Genomic DNA, 20,945 nt, shown 5'->3' on the forward strand with positions numbered 1-20,945 from the left:
ACAATACTTGTTGTTTGTTTCTATGTGATCCAAGAGGGGAGAGGCCAGGGCTTATCTGAAGGTGTAGAAAAAATTAAAAAAAAAAAAAAAAAAAAAAAAGTGTGAGTCACAGCCCTAACTCTGAAAGAGTTTACAGAATGGTTTGTTAGCCAGAGCTGAATTCTAGAAGGGTAGGCAAAGCACTTGATATAAAAAGAGGTGGTTTGTGAAGACTACAGAGAAATGGGCTTTGTTTATGGTTTCTATTTCTGTGAAGAGACACTATGATCCCTCACCTCCCAACTCTTATAAAGGAAAACATTTGACTGGGGCTGGCTTATAATTCCAGAGGTTTAGTCTATTATCATCATGGTGAGAAGTATGGCGCAGCCATGGTGCCGGAGAAGGAGCTGAGAGTTCTACATCTTGATTTGCACATACCAAGTAAAAAGACGGAGCCACTAGACCTTGCTTGAGCATCTAAGACCTCAAAGCCTGCCCCCACAGTGACATACTTCTCTGATAAAGCCAAACCTATTCCAGCAAGGTCATACCTCCTAATAGTGCCACTCCTATGGGCCAAGCTTTCAAACACATGAGGAGTCTTTGGGGCCATTCCGTTTGAAATAATCACAGTATTCAACCTTGCAAAAGACTGATGCTTACTCTGTAATCCTGGGAACATAATTCAAATCCAGGTCATTGGACACTGCTAACACAGATCTGGGTAGGATTACAGTTTTTTGTTTTTTTGTTTTTTATTTCTCAGCATAGTACATTCAAACATTTTAGTAATGTACCCATTTAAAAATGTCTGAATTTTCAAAGCTGCTGATATTCTGGGGTTGCTGCTCTCATGATGAGAAAATGAAAGTATATATTTAGGCATGAGATTCTTTACCTAAAAGATGTCATAGAGAAAGGTGTTTACAGAAAGTGTTAATTTCTGTAGCTGCTACATGATGATAGCAAGTGACCAGAACAGTTAGATCAAGGTACAGTGTGAGGTAGCATAATTCAGTAACTAAAAAAAATTTAAACATGCAATTGCAAACCATTTAATAAACTGAAAATAAGGTTACCATGTATGAAAACAGACTACAGGGACAGTTATAGTCAAAAGTCAACCATAGCCTTCATATTTACACCTAAAAATTAGAATGAATGAAAAACAGGTAATTAAATATCTAACCAAGGAATGTAGAGAATGAGATGCAAAATAAAACTAAGACAAGCAGAAAAACAAAACCAGAAAATATACAAGGGGTTAAAAAGCTAATTAGGAAACCAACAAAAGTATAGATTTCATAGGTATAGGAAAAAAGAGCCAATAGAACCCTCTAGAAAACTTGCTGGACAACACTCAGAGAGACAGAAACAGAGACAGAGACAGAGAGACAGAGACAGACAGACAGACACACACTCAGAGAGAAAGCATTAGATTCCTGGCATCTGAAAAGTTTGTAAATTGCTTGTCCCTTACCACTCTTGGTCCCTGAACAAATCCTGTGTGCCACACATTTGTGTTTCTAGTTTTTCTAATGATCAAACTGATGATCCAAAAACCTAGTTTACTTTTTGATGACATACAACCAGTTAGTAGGAACGTCGTTTTTTTTGAAGTCTTATCTCCTAATTTTGTCAACTCTTCCCTCATTAATCTCATAACATCTTTTGGGGATGAGCGTAAGAGAGGAAAAATAAAGAGGTGATATTCCCGTGCTGATCTGTGAGAGGTTATAACTAATTGTCACAACCAGACGACTTACAAGAAATCTGTTATCCTGTTCTAAAAGTCCGGAGTCAAATGCTAAGCAGCTACACGGTCTCTGAAGACTGAAGGGAGAAGGCTGGGAGTGGGGGGGGTGTTGGGGGGGCAGGGGAGGGTGTCAGTCCTCATCATTACATAGTATCTTCATACTATAAAGTATGGTAATTCATCCTCATTTTCAGTTGGACTGAATTTGGAATCACGGTGAAAACACACCTATGGGCTGTCTGGGAGTGTTTGCTAAGAGGTGTGGCTGAGGAAGAAAGACCCACCCAGCCATGGTAGCATCCTATGGCTGGGTCCTGGACTGAGAAAAAGCAGAAAAGAACTAAGTACAGCCCTGGTTACTCTGCCTTCTTGCTGCAGAAGGCGAGGCTAGACAGTGCACGTTCTCAATGGCGTGACATTCGTGACATTTCCACCTTGATGGACATATGTCTTCTTAAACTGACCCAAAGGAAGTCTTTCTTAATTGTGATTGACAGGTATTTTTGTCCCAGTGATGGGAGAGGTCACTTAAGATACTCCCAGTGTCTCATGTTGTCTTCCCGCTCTGTATTCGCCTCCGTTGTTTTCTCCCCTTGCAAGATGGATTACTGGAGACTCTTAACTTTCAGTTACATCTGGAATAACTATTTATGTAATATTGTACTATATATTTATAATACAACTCAACTAGGGGTTTCTATGCCACTTTAGATTATTCAATTCCCAGATAAAAGACACACAAGTTTTATATGTATAATAAGCCTTAGTCAGCACTGGAGCTGGGCAGATATCTACACTCTATGCTATTATGTCTACTTCCCTGCCCATAACACCAAGTTATGACTTGCCATGTTCCATCTGGGCTGCTCTCGACTCCAATTGGCCAGCCCTCGTGTCCATGTATTCATGACTTACCTACCCTATGGTGCCTTCTCTTCTCTCCACATTCTCTTTTCTTCTCTTTGTGGCTTCTCCTCAGACTCCAAGCCCAGGCACTAAAACCCCACCTATCTCCCTTCGGCTCAGCTATAGGCTGTTGGCATCTTCATTTAACCAATAGTTTTAAATTAAGGAGGAAGGTCCCATAGTATTACTTGGTATTTGTGCAGATTTTCTCATCCCTGAAGCAACAATGGTCAGTATTTAGCATTACAATATATAGCAACAGACCAAACCTCAACAATGTAGTACTGTATTCTGAGCTTCCAGGTAGATATACATTTTAGAGAGATACGGCTTAACCGCAAGTTAAATGAAAATAAATATCTTTACTTCTTGTGGTTTCAGTGATCTTCAGATCTTCATTCTGCATCTGTCTAGTGAATCTGTGTATAGTGCTTAAAGTGGCCACCACAAAACACACACACACACACACACACACACACACACACACACACACACACACACACACACACACGAGACCACTGTTGATATAATTAGGAGTTTATTCAAGAAGCAGGAGGCAGGGGTCGGGGGTGGGACTAGTTCTACACTACTGTTCCAATCAGGCACTTTACAAGGAAGGTAGAGTGGAGCAGAGGACAGTGGCCAATATCCTCAAATCTTATTACCCTAATTACAGTGCAAGAAACTCTTAGAAAATCTGAGGAGGACAAGAGGAAAGGTATGTAAACATTCTTCAATACTTGAAGGGCAACCAGCTATATGAGTCTGGGTTTGGCTGTGTCACTAGTTAGAACACAACCAATTGGTGGAAGCTATGAATACTTTGTATTGGAGGTGGCATGGGGTTTGCTATTCATTTAAGCCAGCTCCTTGCACATGCTAGGCAAGCACTGTGCCACTGAGCTCCATTTGCAAGTCCAGAGGATTCTAGTTCAATTATGTTAGTGGAAGATCCTTAATAACTAGGAATGTCTAAAGGAACTAATAGAATTGGATTAGGTGGCCCTGATACCCACATATGTGCAATTATTGTTTAAAATGCCACAGGTACTAGAGGCCTGGCAAGGTAGGCTGCTGCTGAATTTTATTACTTGCTGACCATACCAAACTAAGACCAGGCAAACTGATGGGTTAATCACCCTTGCTTATAGAGTTTGAGGTTAAAATTTTAAATTTTTATTTTTAATTTCTGCATGTGTGTGTATATGTATGTTTTGCCTGTAAGTTTTGCATACATGAATGAGCACTATATGTGTGTCTGAGGTGCCAGAAGAGGGTATTGAATCCCCTGGAGCTGGTGTTAAGAATGGTTGTGAACCACCATGTGGGTGCTGGGAATTGAACCTAAGTCTCCTACAAGAGTATCCAGTGCACTTAACCACTGAGCCTTCTCACGAGCCTCTGATTTACAGATGTTTTAAAAAGGAAGAAAGATATATCAGTAATTGTGGCAGCAATAGTAACAGTAATGGGAGCAGAGGGAGGAGACAAATAACATCTTTAAGGAGAATCCCAGGCCTGGGGATGTAGCTCAGTGGTAGAGCACTTGACTAGCATGTTCAAGGTCCTGGGTTCAATCACCAATTTGAGCAAACAAATGAACATGGGCCTGGTGGCACACACAAGTATCTTGGTACTTGGGAGTGTGAGACAGGAAGATTGTAGTAAGTTTAGGTCCAGCCAGGGCTACATAATGAGCTTGATATATAGGAAGGTCTTAAGAAACCAAAACTAAATACATAAATAATTTAAGAGGGAGTAAGGTGCCCCTGACAGCCCTCTCAGAAGCTTTTTAGGTGTCTGTCCTGCTTAGCACTGTCTTCACAGCACCCAGTGTTGGCACTGGTCAAACACATGAGCTGGTTAATGTCACACATTTTCAAAGACAGTATTAACTTTACTTCATGGAGAAGTAAGATATATGGTGAGTTGCCCAACATGTCAGTTAGAAACTGGTCCAGAAATAAGACTGGTTTTGTATGGCTTTACAAAAGTCATTTCCAACTTCCCATCTTCCGTCTACATCTCTGCAGATGAAAGCAGAACCGTTTTGCAGCATCCTGTCTTTGCTTCCACTTTTTCTGGGAGCCTTCTTCTCCAAGTGTCTTAGTAGGTGTTCCATTGCTGTGAAGAAACACTATGACTGTGACAACTCTGATAAAATAAAGCATTGAACTGGAGCTTGCGTACAGTTTCAGAGGTTTGGTCCATTGTTATCGTGGCAGGGAATATGGTGGCACGTAGGAAGACATGGTGCTGGAGACTAGCTAAGAGTGCTACATCTGGATCCACAGGCAGCAGGAAGAGAGTAGAGAGACACTGTGCCTGGCTTCATCTATTGAAACCTCAAAGCCCACCCCCAGTGACACACTTCTCAAAGAAAGCCTCACCCACTCCAACAAGGCCACATGTCCTAATCCCTCTCAAGTAGTGCCACTTTCTGGTGACTAAGCATTGAAATAGATGAGCCTATGGGGGTGGGGGCATTCTTATTCAAACCACCATACCAAGTGTCCCCAGTCTCATAGAAGTTTACAGCAAGACTGCTGAGGCCAAGCAATGTATGGCAGAATTAGATTCTCGGCAAGGAGATCCTGAGAGGCCACTGTGTGAAGTTGTAAAAGTGACACACACTAACCCCCTTGAAGCAAGTCAGGATCTGGGATGTGGTCGATACTCTAATCTTGACAGGATCAACTAAGAGACAAACTTCTAGCCATGTTTGTGGTGGAATCTAGACTGAGTTAACTAAGGTGGCAGCACTAGTCCCTGGACTCTAGTCCTGGACAAAATAGAGAAAGTAAGCTGAGTACCATACTTTTCTACCATGATGGACTGTGCCCTTCAACTGTGAGCCAAAAGAAAGTCTTCCTCCTTTAAGTTAGCTTTTGTCAGGCATCCTGTCAGAGCAGTGGGAAAGGCAACATGATGTGCTCATTGGAAGGGCTTTGCTAACCACAGCAGGAAGTGGAGAAAACCCCAGGAAGCCAACTAGTCACACTGCCTTGTTTCCAGTGCATGTATCCATGACTAGTTAGCACAAAGAAATACAATGGCATGGAGACTCTAGCTTAGGATCTGCCATTCTGTAATAGCTATGGGGGACCCATGCCTCTCTGCTTCTTGGAGACTCAGTTATAGTATCTCTAAAATGGGTGAATTGCACTTACTTAATCACTGAAAGATTACCTTGACTGTGGCAATAAGTGATATATCAGAGTAAGACCATTGGAAAATGCTTACATTAAATCTTTTGTGGGTCTCGGTGGACATGAATGAAAAAAGAAACGGTATTGTTATGTCTTGGTGGCCAGTATGTTTAAGTCAAAGAAATCCAGACACACTCTAGCTTAGGTTCAGATAGATGGTGAGAGGGGCTTGGGTGGATCCAACCTCACAGGCAGCTAGCTCCACATGTCCAACGCTGGGGCCACTGCGCCTTTGGGAACTCCTACATATTCTCTATTCAGATTTTTTCTTTGATATTCCTTGTCGTGGTCACTGTTTTATTGCTGTGAAGAGACACCGCGACCAAAGAAACTTACAAAAGAAAGCATTTAATTGGGGGCTTGCTTATAGTTTCAGAGGACCTGTCTGTGACGTGGTGTGGAGCATGGCGGCTGCCTGGCACACATGGTGCTAGAGCAGAAACTGAGGGATTACGTCCTGACAGTCAGGCAGTAGGCAGAGAGAGGGAGACTGGTCTGGTGTAGACTTTTGAAACATCAAAGCCCACCCTTAGGGACATGCTTTCTCTAACAAGGTCACACCCCTAATCCTTCCTACTCAGTTTTACTAACTGCAGAAACAAACATTTAAATATCCAAGTCTATGGGGACCGTTTTCATTTAAGTCACTATAGTACAGGTGAGCTCCCTACCTATGGCAATCGGTGGGATCAATTGTCAGTGCTCTGGGTTTGCCTCCTGATGCTGTGTGGGCCTTCTTCAAGTCTGTAGGCTGGAGTGTGTGTAATAGAAAAGTGGATGGTCGTATACACACAGCGTAGGTTCCCATTTTCTCTGGCTGTGATGAGCCAAGGAAGGGTTTGTTCCCCCAGATCAGGTAGGAAAGCCCCGCACTATAATTGGCCTGGATGGGTCACATGCATGCTGCGGATAAATCTCAGTGGCCAAGAGTGGGAATTACCCCTGGCTTGCTTTGGGCCTCAGGATTTTCCAGTGTGTCTGAGAGGAGAAGGAAACACACAGAGGGTTAGCCATTCTCATTGTAACTACAACAGAACTTAAACAATAAAAGATCCAAAAGAATCTCGATCCTCAACGTGTTCTATTTCTGGAGGTGCAAGCTTACCTACAGGTGTCTGGAGGATGGTTGCATTGGTAAGAAATCTTTGGCCAGGCATAAAGTACAGAAGAGGCCCATTCTGTCAAACTAATTTAGGGGAAAGAGTGAACGAACTTACAGCCATGCCCAGCAACTTCCCAGCACAGCAGAGGACAGACAGACACCTGCACTGCCAAAGCAACTCTGGAGCATCCACTGGCACTGCCACATAAGAGACCCACGCGATACCTGACAGGAGGAAGTGTCACCATGGAATTAAGCCTTCTGGGTGGATGGACTACTGTATATCCAGAGTTGGGAAAGCATTCCTGAAGGAATGCATGAGTCCCAGTGTGCCTTGTTGGAGGATTAGGGAGGTGGGGGACGACTAGATTTGGTACCTGGAGGAATTTTCCAATGTGCCATTCACAGTGATCATTGCCAGTGCTCTCTCTACATCTGTGACCAGAAGTGGCCTGTGATCTTTACAGGAGGCTCACGGTGGCACAGCTCCCAGTTCTACAGCATCCTGCACTGGTGTTGCCCTTCTTAAGAACAAAACATAACATTGGAGCGAACCACAGCCGTTGGGAAATGATTGTGGGATTACTTTACTTTTCAAAAGAACTAAGCCCCACCGCTAATAAGAATCATTATTAACGCTGATCATCACCTCTTGACACCTCTATTGCCACAGAGTGAACTGACCTTCAAAGCTCCAGGAATATTAATTACCCCTTCTAACTCCCCTATGCAAACCTTAAATTGGGATCTGAGTACAGGGTGTGGAGCCATAAAGTCCAGGAAACCAGATTGCCCCCTACCCACCCACACTCCCATCTTTAGTAGAGAAAGCCCGATCTACAAAAGGCCCATCCAGTTCCCACTGTCAGAAGGAGAGGCGGGAGGGATAAGGAGGTGACCATGGCCTTTGAGGTCATGGAGAAGCTTAATTAGAAGGCTCGGGGTGCACTTTCATGAGGAAAGAGTGCTTGGGATCCTTCCTTCCCCGCTTCAAGCCCCTCAGAGTGACACTACAGTATGTCCTGTGAGATCTACTTGTCTGCCTCAGGGGTGGCTGCGTGACCCAAAACTGTTCTCTTTCTCATGCTTGACGCTGGGAGACTCAGAGGACCAATCCAGATCTTCATTCTCTTGCTGTTAATATGCTCATTGGGTCTGAGAGCCTCCAAGGGCTCAGACTGTTTGCTGAGCATTTGCTTGCCTCTGGTAGGAATTTTAGCTTGGCCTTGTGCCCTCATCAGCATCTTTTTCCTCAGACATACTCATTCAGCACTCACTGGGCAGCAAAGCAACTTCAAGTGAGCAGGGGAGGAATTTGGTCCCAGCTTTTTAGTCTGTGAGTAACCGCACCAGGAGAAGATACCAGTTGGGGTGCTGTGCTTTGAGAGAGGGAGATTCGGAGACTGAGGGACCCCCCAGGAAAGGTACTCCTTCCTTGACCCTCTGCATGGGGGATTCCTGCGTACCTCCTAGAGGACTGAGGAAGCCCAGCTGAGCTCTTCCTGGTGCCTCAATTCTCTAGAAAAGAAACCTCCTGACAGCCACAGGCTCCATGTCTTAATCGTTGTCACAATCCCTCATCCCCAAGCTTACTGCACGTCCAGCCCACTCCTGAGTTTGGGAATATAGCTGTAAAGTTTTATGCTCAGGATGACAGGAATAATAAGGAGCATTGCGGTCCTAAGATTTGCAAGAGTACCCTACAGTCTGCTAAACACGCTTACACTCAGGAAGCTGAGAGGTTCAGGGCTGGTCTGGGTGAAAGTCGCTGTTCCCGTCTGTATGTCCTCCCATACTCCTGCTTCGGGTGGCAAGTGAGCTTCATGCCATTCTGAACATAAGACCTTATATTTTAAGAGGGGTCCCCAAACACAGGGGTGGGCTGGAAGGGCAGCAAGCTTGGCACAGTCACTCAGGGAGTCTGGACTGAGAAGAGGCTGAGACAGGAAGTCTGGGGTGTCAGAGAAGGCGTATTTCCAGAGAATTGGGCCATCAGGAAGAACTTGGGTAAGCCGCCTCAGCCTGCTAGGAGGTGCCCTCCAAAGCCTCCTTCTCACCTTTTTGTTCTTGGTTACCATGCAAAGAGAAAAAGATAGTTTTGTTCTTGGCATCCTGGCCTGGAGTGTCTGAGAAACAGCAAGTTTTCCCCAGACATCGGTTCTGTATTTCCCATCGGAGCGAGTCCAGCGAAGAGCAGCATGTTAAGACATTAACTGCCCAAGGTAGGTTGTTTCTTCCTGTCCCTGCTCCCTCCAGGCCTGTCACTGGAGCAGCTGCCCAACCAAGCAGAAATGCTATGCAGCTGCAAACCTTTCTCCTTGCTTCCCCAGCCCTTTCCTAGATTTCCTCCTCTGGCTTTACTTAATGGCCTGTGTCTCTGAGGAACATGACTTGCTCGCTTATTTACTAGTGTTCTTTATCCTCATTCCACGGCCCTGGCATCCACCCATGGGTCTGTGAGGTGTTGAGTGCAGCCTGTGTCCTTGTGGGGAGAATCAGAGGATGGATTGTAAGTGCACAGAGGAGGTGCACCCATACAGACAGAGGAATTAAGGGGAGGGGTATGGGCCTGCTTTTAAAGATCACCTGGGGTTTTCTATGCAAACAGATGGGAGCTTTCCTACAGAAGATTCTAACTACTCTTTGGTTCCCAAAGAGCCACACAGTCCACAGGTGTGTATGCGGGTTCTCTGTTGACAGCTTGCATGCTTAGGATCTCAACAACACCCTCCCCCCACCGCTGTCTCTCTCTCTCTCTCTCTCTCTCTCTCTCTCTCTCTCTTTCTCTCTCTCTCTCTCTCTCTCTCTCTCTCTCTCACACACACACACACACACACACACACACACACACTAGTGTCTTGACTCCCGTCTATTGATCTTTGTGTGTTTCCTCTGAACCTGTCTCTTTTTATCAGCATCCTTCAGGACATAGATGTCACCATACTGCTTAGGGACATGGCCTCCACAATGATGTGAGGCCTGGGTTTTAGTTTCAGCTTTACCTCTTGCTACCTAGTCTCAGAGCTTAGGCAAGGTTCTCTGAGCCTTACTCTCCTTATTTGTAAAACAGGAGAAATGCATAGCCCCACAGCTTGCTGTGGGATTCACAGCAAAGAGTGCATAGAAAGTGGTGACAGAGAGGCTGGCACCTGGGAAGAGATCAGTCAGTAGCTGTGTGAGCACAGTTTGCCAGAGCCCCACTGTTCCCTCAGTCCCCAACGCTGGCATTCTACAAAGCTGAGAAGCAAGGATCCTTTTGGAAGACACACCCTTTGTTGACTCACCCTCCACCCCCACTCCCCACCCCCACCCCCCACCCCTGCCCTAGCTACCTCCTCCTTGGAAGCTTTTGGCTTCTTTCTCAAGGACTGCACTGCTAAGTCACGTCTCACAGCCATTTCCTGGAGTCGGTGGTGTGGTGGAGTCTTGTCCAGGGCCTGACATTTAGGCTTGTGAAATTCCACTGTGGGTACATTTAGCCCATCTTTCAAAACCATCTTGAATCTTACTTCTCCCTCCTAATATTTACTAGCCTGTTTCCTAACAGGATTTCCTCCCTGCTCAATCCATGGAACACTCCCGAGTCAGAGAAGTTTTCTGAAAAGGCTTTTTCCTTGTGTTCTTTTCCTGTTCAAAACGCTCCCCAGGCTGTTTGAATACACAAAGTTCAAACTCTGTCACCAAGACTACTGATGTTTCAAAAGCCAACACTGAGCCTTCGGGCTGTCTTGTTTTCTTTCTTAGCATCAAATGCAGATAGTAAACACATCCATGATTTCTGTAAGGATCAAATGAGATCTGTCCGAAATGCATTTAGCACATGAGTTTCAAGAGCTCTTCAGGGTCTGCGATGTTAGACCGTTTGCTGATGGCTTAGTCCATGGCCACTCTCTCACAGCCACCGCTCACTGGTGCCACCCTGAAGACTGGACTGAACATGCATATATTTGAGGGTCATCCAATACTTGAACTTTAGCAGTGTCCTTTAGTCTAGTGATGTCAACAGCCAGAAGCCAACCATCACATGATCAGCCAGTCCTTGTCATGGGAATTGGGCCTCAGGAAAAAGTCATTGATATTCTGGTCACTGCTGAGCTTGTGAGTCCTAATGTGAGTCTTTAGGTTGTTGGAGCACGTTCTGAGAAATATCTGTGGAACTCTCCCAAGCCTCTCCCTTTTGCTTTGTTTTCTATGGCTTTGTTATCTGTTCCTTGCTGCTACCGTACAGCGGCCCCATCAGAACTCTAAAAACTGGGTACACCTGACTATGTTCTAAGAGCCACAATAAAACTTTTGTTTACATACATTGATCACGGCAAGTAATGTGTTATAGTAGCAGAAAGCTGACCAACACAGTCAGCTTGGTTGGAGTCAACAATTGGTTGGAGCACATGCTTGGGTGTGTCTTTCAAGGGATTTTCAATAACTCTCAGGTGCCACCCACATTCAGGAAGATGCATCCTAGGCAGGGAGCTTGGACAGAACCAAACAGTAGATGAGAGGGAGACCATCTCTTGCCAGCTCTCTTCCACTCTTGAGTGTTTCCTGCAGCAGTGGTCTGTGCGCATCAGGCTCAGCTTTGCGGGTAGTCCTGCATCCGGGGCTCTCTGAGATGCATGGGTTCTCTGTTTCAGTCTGGAGCTGCGTTGCTAGCTCCTGCCTCATCCTGAGGCTTCCATCCTAACGCTCAGTAGCTACTGCTTTCTCTGACTTTCCAGCCTGTAGGCACATTCATCACGGGATTCTTTTACCTCAGGTCACATGATCCATCCCAACAGAGCCTCTCTGAAGATTGTATAGATCCAGTTGTCTCTGTCTGAAGAATATTGGCCACTACTGAGGGGATCCCAGAGCTAAGGACCCTGAACTTTTAACAGACATGTTTACACCTACCCTTTTTAGAAAGAAAGAACTACCTCTGCTCTTGTACAAACATCTTCAGAAAGATAAACTGGAAAGCAGGCAGTTGGTAAACGGGACACTGGGATGTCTGCCTTACAGCAAGGCCTAAGACATCACAGGACTCTCTGTCAGTCATCGTAGGAAGAGCAATACTTGTGTCCTAGGGGTACAAAATCCTTTACTGTGGGATCTTCTATTCAGCATGGCCCTTGAGCCTGACCTCTTTCTTGGTGCCTTTGCTTGCACAGTTCCTCAGGTCTTCTCATCCTCTGGTCCTTCAGCCCGAGCTCCACAAGAGCTCCTTGACTACTCTAAGCCCTTGGTGAATACTCACACCACATACTCAGTCTAACAAATCTGGTCATGTTGGAAGCTCCTAGAAAGTGCTGGGTACACAGACACCTCTAGTGGCGTTCAGTGTCTGGGCTGACTGACAAGGCATGCACTTTAGTTCCCACTCTGTCTCCTTTCAGTGTGTCACTTTCCCCTTGCTTTAGAGAGCTGCAAGGCCCAGGAGACCGTATTTGGAAATGTTTACCTTGTCAAAGGTGCTATTCATTTCAGCTTTATATAAGGGGAAAATCCTACTAGTCATTTTTACAGTAATTTAAAAACCACAAACTTCATGTTCTTTTAAGTTAGTAAATATATGAAACACACTTCACTCTTAATAGTCTATAAAATCAACATCAGTTTAAATTAATCATCTGTTTGTAGCTTACACACTGCGGTTCAAATCTCAAATGCATTTTTTACAGCAGTGTTTGAAGGCTGATGTTGGAAAGAATGACAGAAGGGACCGCACCAAGCCTGGAGCCAGGTTTGATGCTGGCTCCCATGTTCCCTAAAAGTGATAAAATTACAGCAGCAGACAGAAGATCAGAAACTCAAGAAGTATGAGCCCTCCATGAGACTTGGGGAAGCACACTGGCTTTGACAGCAGCCCAAGCCTGTATTGAGTTCTGCTTCTCCTTATTACTGAACCTCAGTTTCTTTGCTTGTAAGCATTGGAAATGTAATTGAGGAAAATACGTTAAAAAAAAAAAGAAAACATAAAAAAAAAGAGTGTGAAAATGTAACACATAGCATGAGATCACCATGAAGATTGGATGGGGTGACATGTTAAATATTAAGAAGAGCGAGTGGCACATAGCGTGCTCGATTGTTACAGATTTCTTAATCAAAAAGACCTAGATTTGGATGACAGAGGAAGCACTAACAGCTGTATCCTGGCTCCCCCAAGGTGCAGGTCATTTAGAAATTTCTTCCTTAACCCTCAGTTTTCTTCTCTATTCAATGGGGCCATAAATGACAGCAACTTCAGAGGGCTGATTGTGTGGGTGGATTGGAAGATAATCTACTATTTGCTCAAAGAGCGTGCATAGTTAACTGTGTGGAGGAAAGCAGTGGCTGTCACTCACAGTCTGTATTTCACCATTTGTCAGTCTAGGACGTTCTGTTTTGTCACATGAGTTTACAAGCTAGAAGTCATCTTTGTAAAGCACTGACCCCAATGTCAAGTACTTATGAGGTCCTTAGAAGACGGATGCTATTATTTCTAGATCCTTCCTGTTTTGTCTAAGTTCTAGCTCTGGATGAACGGATGAGGCAATTTTGATTTTCCAAGGTTTCTTTGACAGCCCAGAGTGGGGCAAGGAACAAGAGGGGCCCATCCACTGGAAACCACAACCTGAAAATGAACTTCCTTAATCAGCGTGCTGCAGAATTCCTACAGCTGCTTCTCCTTTGGAGTCAATTGGAACCTGCTGGGCCCCCTGCTCTTTTTCTGAGAGGAGCAAATGTCATCCCACAGCCAAGATTTAGAAATTTGCCACACCGGATCAGAAACAAATCCATCTGTGACGAGGTCAAGGTTCCCCCTAGGCCAAGGCCTTAGCTATGGAGTCCCCATAGCCTGCAGGGTGGCCTCCAGCCTGAGGTCAACACTGCCTGTGGGGCTACCAATAAATGCTGTCCTGTCCCTAGCTGGTAACCACCCACATTTCCATTTCAGAAGGTGAGTCACGTTCGGATGTGGACAGTACATTAAATAACAATTTTTAGGATGTGAGTGTCAGGGTTGCACAGCAAGAATGCATTTGCTTTGGAATGGGACCTCTCCCTACGTGCCCAGTCTTATAATCTCTTCCATCTGTCCACATTTCTGCTGAGCCCCAATAGGTCCCCAGGGCCTCCCGAGTGGCGAGGCTGCCCTGGGCACCAGTTAGTAGGAGAGGTTCTTGCCAGTGCCCAGGGCTAGGAGAGAAATCAGGTAGTTGAACAAGCAGCCTGTGAGAAGAGGCCTAACTTGGAATTTACTAGTTGTGCAGCCACAGGTCGTTCCTTGTGTTCTCTGTTTTATATCTCACATGGAGAAAGGTAAGGAGGCTTCATGCTCCCTTAGAGCTCTCTGGTACTTGGATCGTTCACAGATGCTCAGTGAGTGAAAAAAATAGCAGCTGCCATTAATGAAACACTTACTGGGCTCAGCTCTGTGGGAGGCACTAGTGTTTGCCACCCGCTGAACTGAATGCATCAAAGCAAGCATCTCTGATTGGTTTTGGAGAAGAAGGTAGAACGGTGGCATTGGAGCACTTACGACTTGCCAGCTTTTCTCCTATACATCCTCTAGAAGGCAAAGCAGGCTTAAGGAAAGGAAGGAACCTGCCACATTAAGTGTGGAGTCAAAGCATCCTGCCCTGGTGTGATGTTAGAAGGACCACGGGTCTGCTTCCCTTGGGTGCTGAGTCTCCTTGGGTGTTGCTCTTACACAGGAGGGCTCAGGCCAGCAGTACTCCTAAGCACTGCTAGGCTACATAGACAGGAGAAGTGTGAAGGATCAGTGTGAAGCGACAGAGTTCTGCCAGGGCACCGGTAGAAGGACAAGCTGGGCCCCACACCATCCTGTTTCCTACAGTTGTGGTCCTGTTGATTGTTAGAGTTGGTGGCTCCTCTGAGGATGTCCTGGAGAAGAAGTCCCTGTCCATTTTGTAAGCTGGGAGACGATTGCCTTTGCCTGCTCTTGCTCACAGGAGGAAGCAGCAGCAGCCTTTACTGTTGTGATATTCGTCTAAGGACTATGTGCTGTTAAGAGTAGAAGAGCAGAGAGCCTTAGGTCCTGCCTTCCACTCAGGAGCCTTTCGGTCACTGGCCAGATGAGATCTGGGTAGTGATGCATTTTTAGCTCTTTACCAATACTTGTCATAGTTTTGCTTTGACCCTGCACCTTTAAGTGGTAGCTCTGAAGGATTTCCTGGAATGCACTTGTGTCTATATTTCAGGGTCGGGGTTGGGGCGAGGGGCGGGGGCACACTACTTTTCTGATTACTCTCACGAGTGCACAGTTGGCTAGCTTAAAATGGCACACCTGGAGGTGAGTCTGCTGGTGACTTGTCTGTGTGGCTTATTTCCTACTGGAGGCTCTGAGGAAAGGTTTGATTCTTGCCTCTCTTTCATCTTCCATGGTTCCTGGATCTTTGGCCTCAGCCTTCAAGTACTCACAGAGCATCACTGTTATCTAGCTCTGTCTTCCTAGTGCCTTCTTCACTGCCCATCCATATAAGAACATTTGACATTGGATTTAGACCCCACCAGGATCCAGGACCATCTCCTTTTGAGATATTTACCTCTATCTTCCAAAAACCCTCTCCAGATACAGTGACTCTCCAGATACAGTGACTGTCACACATTTCCTGCTGACAAGCCTTTTTGGCCCCATTCAACTCGTCACAAGGGTCAAGAATAACAGAACAAACAAGATGTGACTAATTGCACGTTGTAAGGAGTGAGCAAAAAATGCTTACAAAGGTATAGAGTGGCTTCAAATCCTTACTACTTAAGAGTTCAATATGCAATTATTGACTGAATAACTGAAGAAAGTGTGCCTCGCATAGTGGTGCATAGTGTGTTTTCTTCCTCTGGCTTAAAATTTTTGTCTTCCTTCTCCATTTCTTCCACCTTATTTATTCAGCGTGCTCTGAGGTCCTACTGTGTGCTGGGTTTTTAATTCTAGATATGGAGGGCACTGTAGAGAGTAGGCAAAAAGTTTGATTTTTCTAATACGTTTGTGGTTTAACCTTTGTAAGTGTTACATTGTTACAGTTATGTGTCAATTTGACTGAACTTCAGAGCTTTTTTTCTTTTTCTTTTTTGAGTGTTTCTAAGTTAGTATTTCTAGATGAGAGCCGTGGGTTATTTGGCAGACTTAGTCAAGCAGCTTATCCTCTCTAATGTGGCTAACACTTCTCCAGTCAGTTGAAGAGATGACCTGGACAGAAAAGGGAGGGAGGAAAAAAAATTCTAGCTTTGAATAGGATGATCAGCCTTTGGGGGCTTTGTTTGGTTTTTATGTTCCCATTCATAGTGTATCAATGACACTTCCTGGGATCTTGGGCCAGCCAGCCCTGGACTGGAACCACAATATCCACTCTTCTGTATTTTGGAATTCAGATATGGATCAGAACTAAATCACAGACTCTTCCAAGTTTTCAACTGCTGACTCATCTTGTAAATCCTGGGACTTTCCTGAGTCTGTGGTAATGTCACATGTGCTGATTCCTTATAACTTCTCTCTCTCTCTCTCTCTCTCTCTCTCTCTCTCTCTCTCTCTCCCCCCCCTCTCTCTCATGTGCTATCTCACTATAGAACCTTGATAAACAAAACAATATGACCATCTTTATCTCCATTTGAATGTGACATGGCTTCTTCAGACATCAGCTGTTTTTATCTGCAGAACAGTGCTCTGACTTAGGCAGAGCAAGCACTCTGAGAAGCCTCACTCACAGAGGAGGAAACTGAGGTCCAAGATGGATTCTCTGTATCTGTGATTCCATGGCCCAACTGTCCAGAAGCAGAACACCCTCAACTCCAAAGCCAAGGCCCTACAGGAAGCCAGGTGAGAAAATGGGGCTGATCCAGGTCTCTGAGCCTCTCCTCAAAAAGTCAGAGCTGTGATTAGATCAGGTTTGTGTTTGTTTGTCATTTGTTTGCTTCTTTTGAAGGCAGAGTAGAAGAACAGTTACTCTCACTGTTTGTTGTTATATATAATCACTGGCCATCAATTTAGAAACCTCTTGAGATTCCCCTGGGAAGAAATAAGAGACTGATAATGTGGGCTTAGGCAAATCTTGTAATAACAATACATACCAAGGTCTAATAGAAAATCTCTGCCTAGACTTAAAAGACGAAAAGCACTTACCAATACTCTAGATGAGTCATGGCCAATTTGGGTTTGAAGCAATTTGAGAAGTTATTCCTTTTGGTTCTTTCTTTTTACGGTAAGAACACTAAGGTCCCGGGAGGATCTCTGGCTTGTCAGTGTGTACATCTTGAGAGGAAGACGCTGTCTGCTTAGATACCTCGACAGTCAATGATTGTCTACGATGCACACTGATGCTGTTGACTTGGATGCAGACTGTTTCCTCTAAAAGTCCCTTTCCTCCATGCTCTGACCTCATGGAATGTCACTTCGGGATATCCCATGTTCATGGATGCCGTCTGAGATGTATGTGGCTGCTCACAACCCTGCAATTGTAAGGCTTGAGCCTCAGAAGCCCTGGGTCTCAGTCCCAGTTCCTTCTTACTAACAAGGGAAATATGACCACATGGCTTGCTCTTCAGGCTCTGGTTTCTTGTCATCATAGAGGCCTGAACACAGTATTTATGACTCAGATTTTCTCATGAGGACTATGAGATGAAGCAGGCAGCACAGTGTGGGCACTGTGAGTGCTCAGTAGACCACCCCCAAAAATTGAGGGGCAAGCCCAGTAGTAAAGGGGACCCAGAGCACACTGTCTTCAAGGCTAAGTTGATGCCAGTTCTGTTGGTTCATGAAGCTAACAGTGAACCAACCACTCCTGTATGCTGCAGTAGTGGCAACTGTCCCTGATGCTATAGAAAGTCCTTTTCTTCTCTGATCCAAGCTTTTCCATCTATAAAATGGGCACAGTCAGAACTCCTACTGTGCAGGAGCTGATGGCATTGGTTGGCAAGCCAAGCAAAGGAAATGACTATTCAACCACTTATATCTGCTCACTTACTAAAGAAAAGCTAAGACATAGTTAGTAGAGTTCAATATATATATATATATATATAAGTATGATGAGATTATCATTTTAATTACCATTGTCATCAAGTTTTCTGGGATAGGTGAAGCTCTTGGATGACAAAGACTTTCACAAACATAACTGATCAAACATATCAGAGGAGTCAGACATGGGAGCACCTGCCTGTAGTCCCAGCATCTGGGAGGCAGATGCAGCTGTGAGTTTGAGCCGCCTGGTCTACCTACTGGGTTCTAGGCTAGCCTTGGCTACAAAATAAGACATTAGTTTTCTGTTTTGTTTTGTTTTTAAACAAACAAACAACAATCTACACAACAAAACATTCACCATGTCTGGAATCAAAGTGGAAAACAGCATAAATAAAATGTGGAGAGTTGATTGTACCATCCCCTTGGATAAGCATCTTCAGTGGCTTTAAGAACGAGATCTTGTTTCCCATAAGGCAGGGTTGAATTCTATGTATCCCAGAGTGACCCCAAATTCTTGACCTTCTTGCCTCACCCCCCACCCCCACCCCTGACCCACATGTTCTCAGAGTTCAGGCATGAGCCACGTCTGCTTAGTTCTGGCCTCTACTTGGAACACCTTTGAGGTTCTTCTTTCCATCAGGACTCCTCACTCCACCCCATCACTTAGCCTTTCCACCCATCTCACATCTCCACTCTGATACGAGGGATGCTGGCACATACCGCCCACATCTATAGAGAAGATGAATGCCCATTTCACCAAGCTCTGTGAGCCCAGACTAAGGGCTCTCAGCTCCTTGTTCAAGAGGCCATCTTCAAACTATACTCTCCTGAGAGCCTTGTGGCAGAATTTAAAGTCTATGGACTGACCTTAGTCTTGGTCTTCCCCTGTATGCTAGTTTTGCACATTAGGGATCCCTCAGGAAGGAACCTTGGTTGTTCTTCTGTAGGAAGAACACAGCACATGGGTGTTGGAAACACGTACTTCCTCCATGTTATCTTCTTTTGTGAGGATAGAAACTCTTTCTGGACACGCTTCCAGTTTTGACTATGGAACAACCATGTTCCATCGGGGGAAGGTGTTCACTGCAATTGGCAGCAATGTTAGTGACAGTTGAGCTTACAATGGGGACTGGTGACTATGGATGAGAGCTGTCTTGAGTGTTTCATGTATATGTTTCTGACATAGCCAGTGCTACTTTTTTGATGTTAGTAATGGCTTTCAGATGAGGAGATGGAGGTACGGTAAGGAGAGTTCTACAACTTGAATAAAGCTATACAATTGGGGAGCAGAGAATCATGGAATTTTTATTTCAGATTCCCTTGACACCAGTAATCAGGACCCACTTTCTATCACTTAGTAAACTGGAGACTCTGGTGAGCAGTAAAGGACCACTGTGGCCACAATAAGCTACTGCGTTCACAGCCTACGGCTCAAAATCTGGATCTTTAGGCAGACTGTGGTGCTGCCATTAGAAGCAATAATACAACCTCTGCACCTTTGGAAGGTGGATGAACACCCTTGTGACTCTGTGTCCACTGTCTAAGGGTGAACTCCAGCATAGCCTGATCTCATAAGAAAGCAGCCAGAGACCAAGTGAGATTATCCTGCACTGAAGAAAATGGTAATTATAGTCAAACCACTAATTATTTTTAAAGTTCACCAGTTACGGTTTGTGTAATGGCCATTAATAATAATATCCATGACTGAACTACTGCATTAGGCTTTCCTTCTTCCTCACCCTCCTCTTCCTCCTCCTCCTCTTCTTCCTCCTCCTCTTCTTCTTCCTCCTCCTCTTCTTTTCAATACTGGGTTTTATATATGATAAACAAGGGCTTCTCTACCATTGAACTACATCCACAGCCCGCTTTTAAACCTTTTTTTTTTTTTTTTTTTTTTTTGCCAGTTTGTCCAGGTTACCCCTGAACTCACTCTGTAATCCAAGGTCATGTTAAACATGCCACCCTCCTATGTTCCCCTCCCAAGTAGCTGTGATAACAGACCTCTGTCACCAGAGCCGGCTTATTAGACAACTTTTAAATGTTGTTTACTCTTTGCAGTGAGAAAATGTTTATTATTTTCTTGGATTTAAAAATAAGGAAGCAGGTTTTGTTATTATGTGATTGTTGTCATAAAACTCGGAGACTGAGTTTGCTTAATGATTCTCATAATGGGATGAAACTGAAGCTCAGAGAGGCCAAGAAATAGGCTCCAGTTTGCACAGCAAATTAAAAGTAGAGCTAGGACTCTGAGCTATTAAGAACCTGGCCCAGTGTCAGTAAGCACAGTGAACCAGAGGCGGAGCTAAGAGTCAAACCACATTCTAAATTATTTTTTGTAAAAGCATGATAGATTGTTTCACAACTTTTTACATATATATGTACATATACATATACATATATATATATATATATATATATATATATATGCTTTAGAGAGGTAATAGACTTGATTATACCCCATATTATTCTTTCATATCCTTACCCCTTTCTGGCAAACCTCTCCTTCCCAACAAATACCCCTCCTCCTTTTATGTCTTTTTCTTCTGTGGACCACAGCATTTAATTAATTAGTATTTCTGTATGAGCATAAGTGAGGTAATTTACTTGAGCAAGGGCAGCAGCTACCAGTGGCTACAACCACTTGTTCAGACTTTTGCTGTGGTTCTCAAACCCATAACTGATGTGAATGTTGTCCCCATTTTGCAGTGGGAAAGTAGAGGTAAGTAGGGGAGAAATTGTTTATTTAATACCGAGCCTGGTTTCCTGTTCATTTGAGAGCTCATAATGTTTAATGTCTTCAGAGAAGGGTTTTTAGAACCAGCTCTAAATAGTGGTGGGATAGTGGTGGGAGCTGGTGGGCTTTGATTAAGTGATAATAGCCTTTATCTGTATCAGTGTGGGAACTTAGCTGCATCCAGCCTTGGGTACAGACCTGGTCCTTGTCTATCAGAGCTCTGTCGTGTGTAGCCAGGTGCTTCAACCACAGTATGTGTCAAAACACTGATGACACACCACCCTTTCACTAATGTGCCTTAGCCCCTGCAGGAAAGAAAGGCT

At 44.6% G+C, this 20,945-nt stretch overlaps 1 long non-coding RNA gene across 35 annotated transcripts in view; it reads left to right on the top strand.

The window, feature by feature from the left end:
- Junos overlaps positions 1 to 20,945 on the top strand; it is a 116,720-nt gene that overhangs the window by 32,240 nt on the left and 63,535 nt on the right. For 18 of the 35 annotated variants that reach the window (XR_003955075.1, XR_003955076.1, XR_003955077.1 and 15 more), the window contains one exon: positions 16,502 to 16,751. The exons of 8 other annotated variants lie outside the window; for them this stretch is intronic. This is a non-coding gene — a long non-coding RNA (jun proto-oncogene, opposite strand). Of the gene's footprint in view, positions 1 to 7,733; positions 9,178 to 10,256; positions 16,393 to 16,501; positions 16,752 to 17,138; positions 19,511 to 20,945 lie in introns of those variants that run through there. 9 more of the 35 variants (XR_003955072.1, XR_867932.3, XR_001784371.2 and 6 more) reach the window with 7 other exon arrangements.

This window comes from Mus musculus, chromosome 4 (genome assembly GCF_000001635.26).
Source record: "Mus musculus strain C57BL/6J chromosome 4, GRCm38.p6 C57BL/6J".
NCBI lineage: Eukaryota > Metazoa > Chordata > Mammalia > Rodentia > Muridae > Mus > Mus musculus.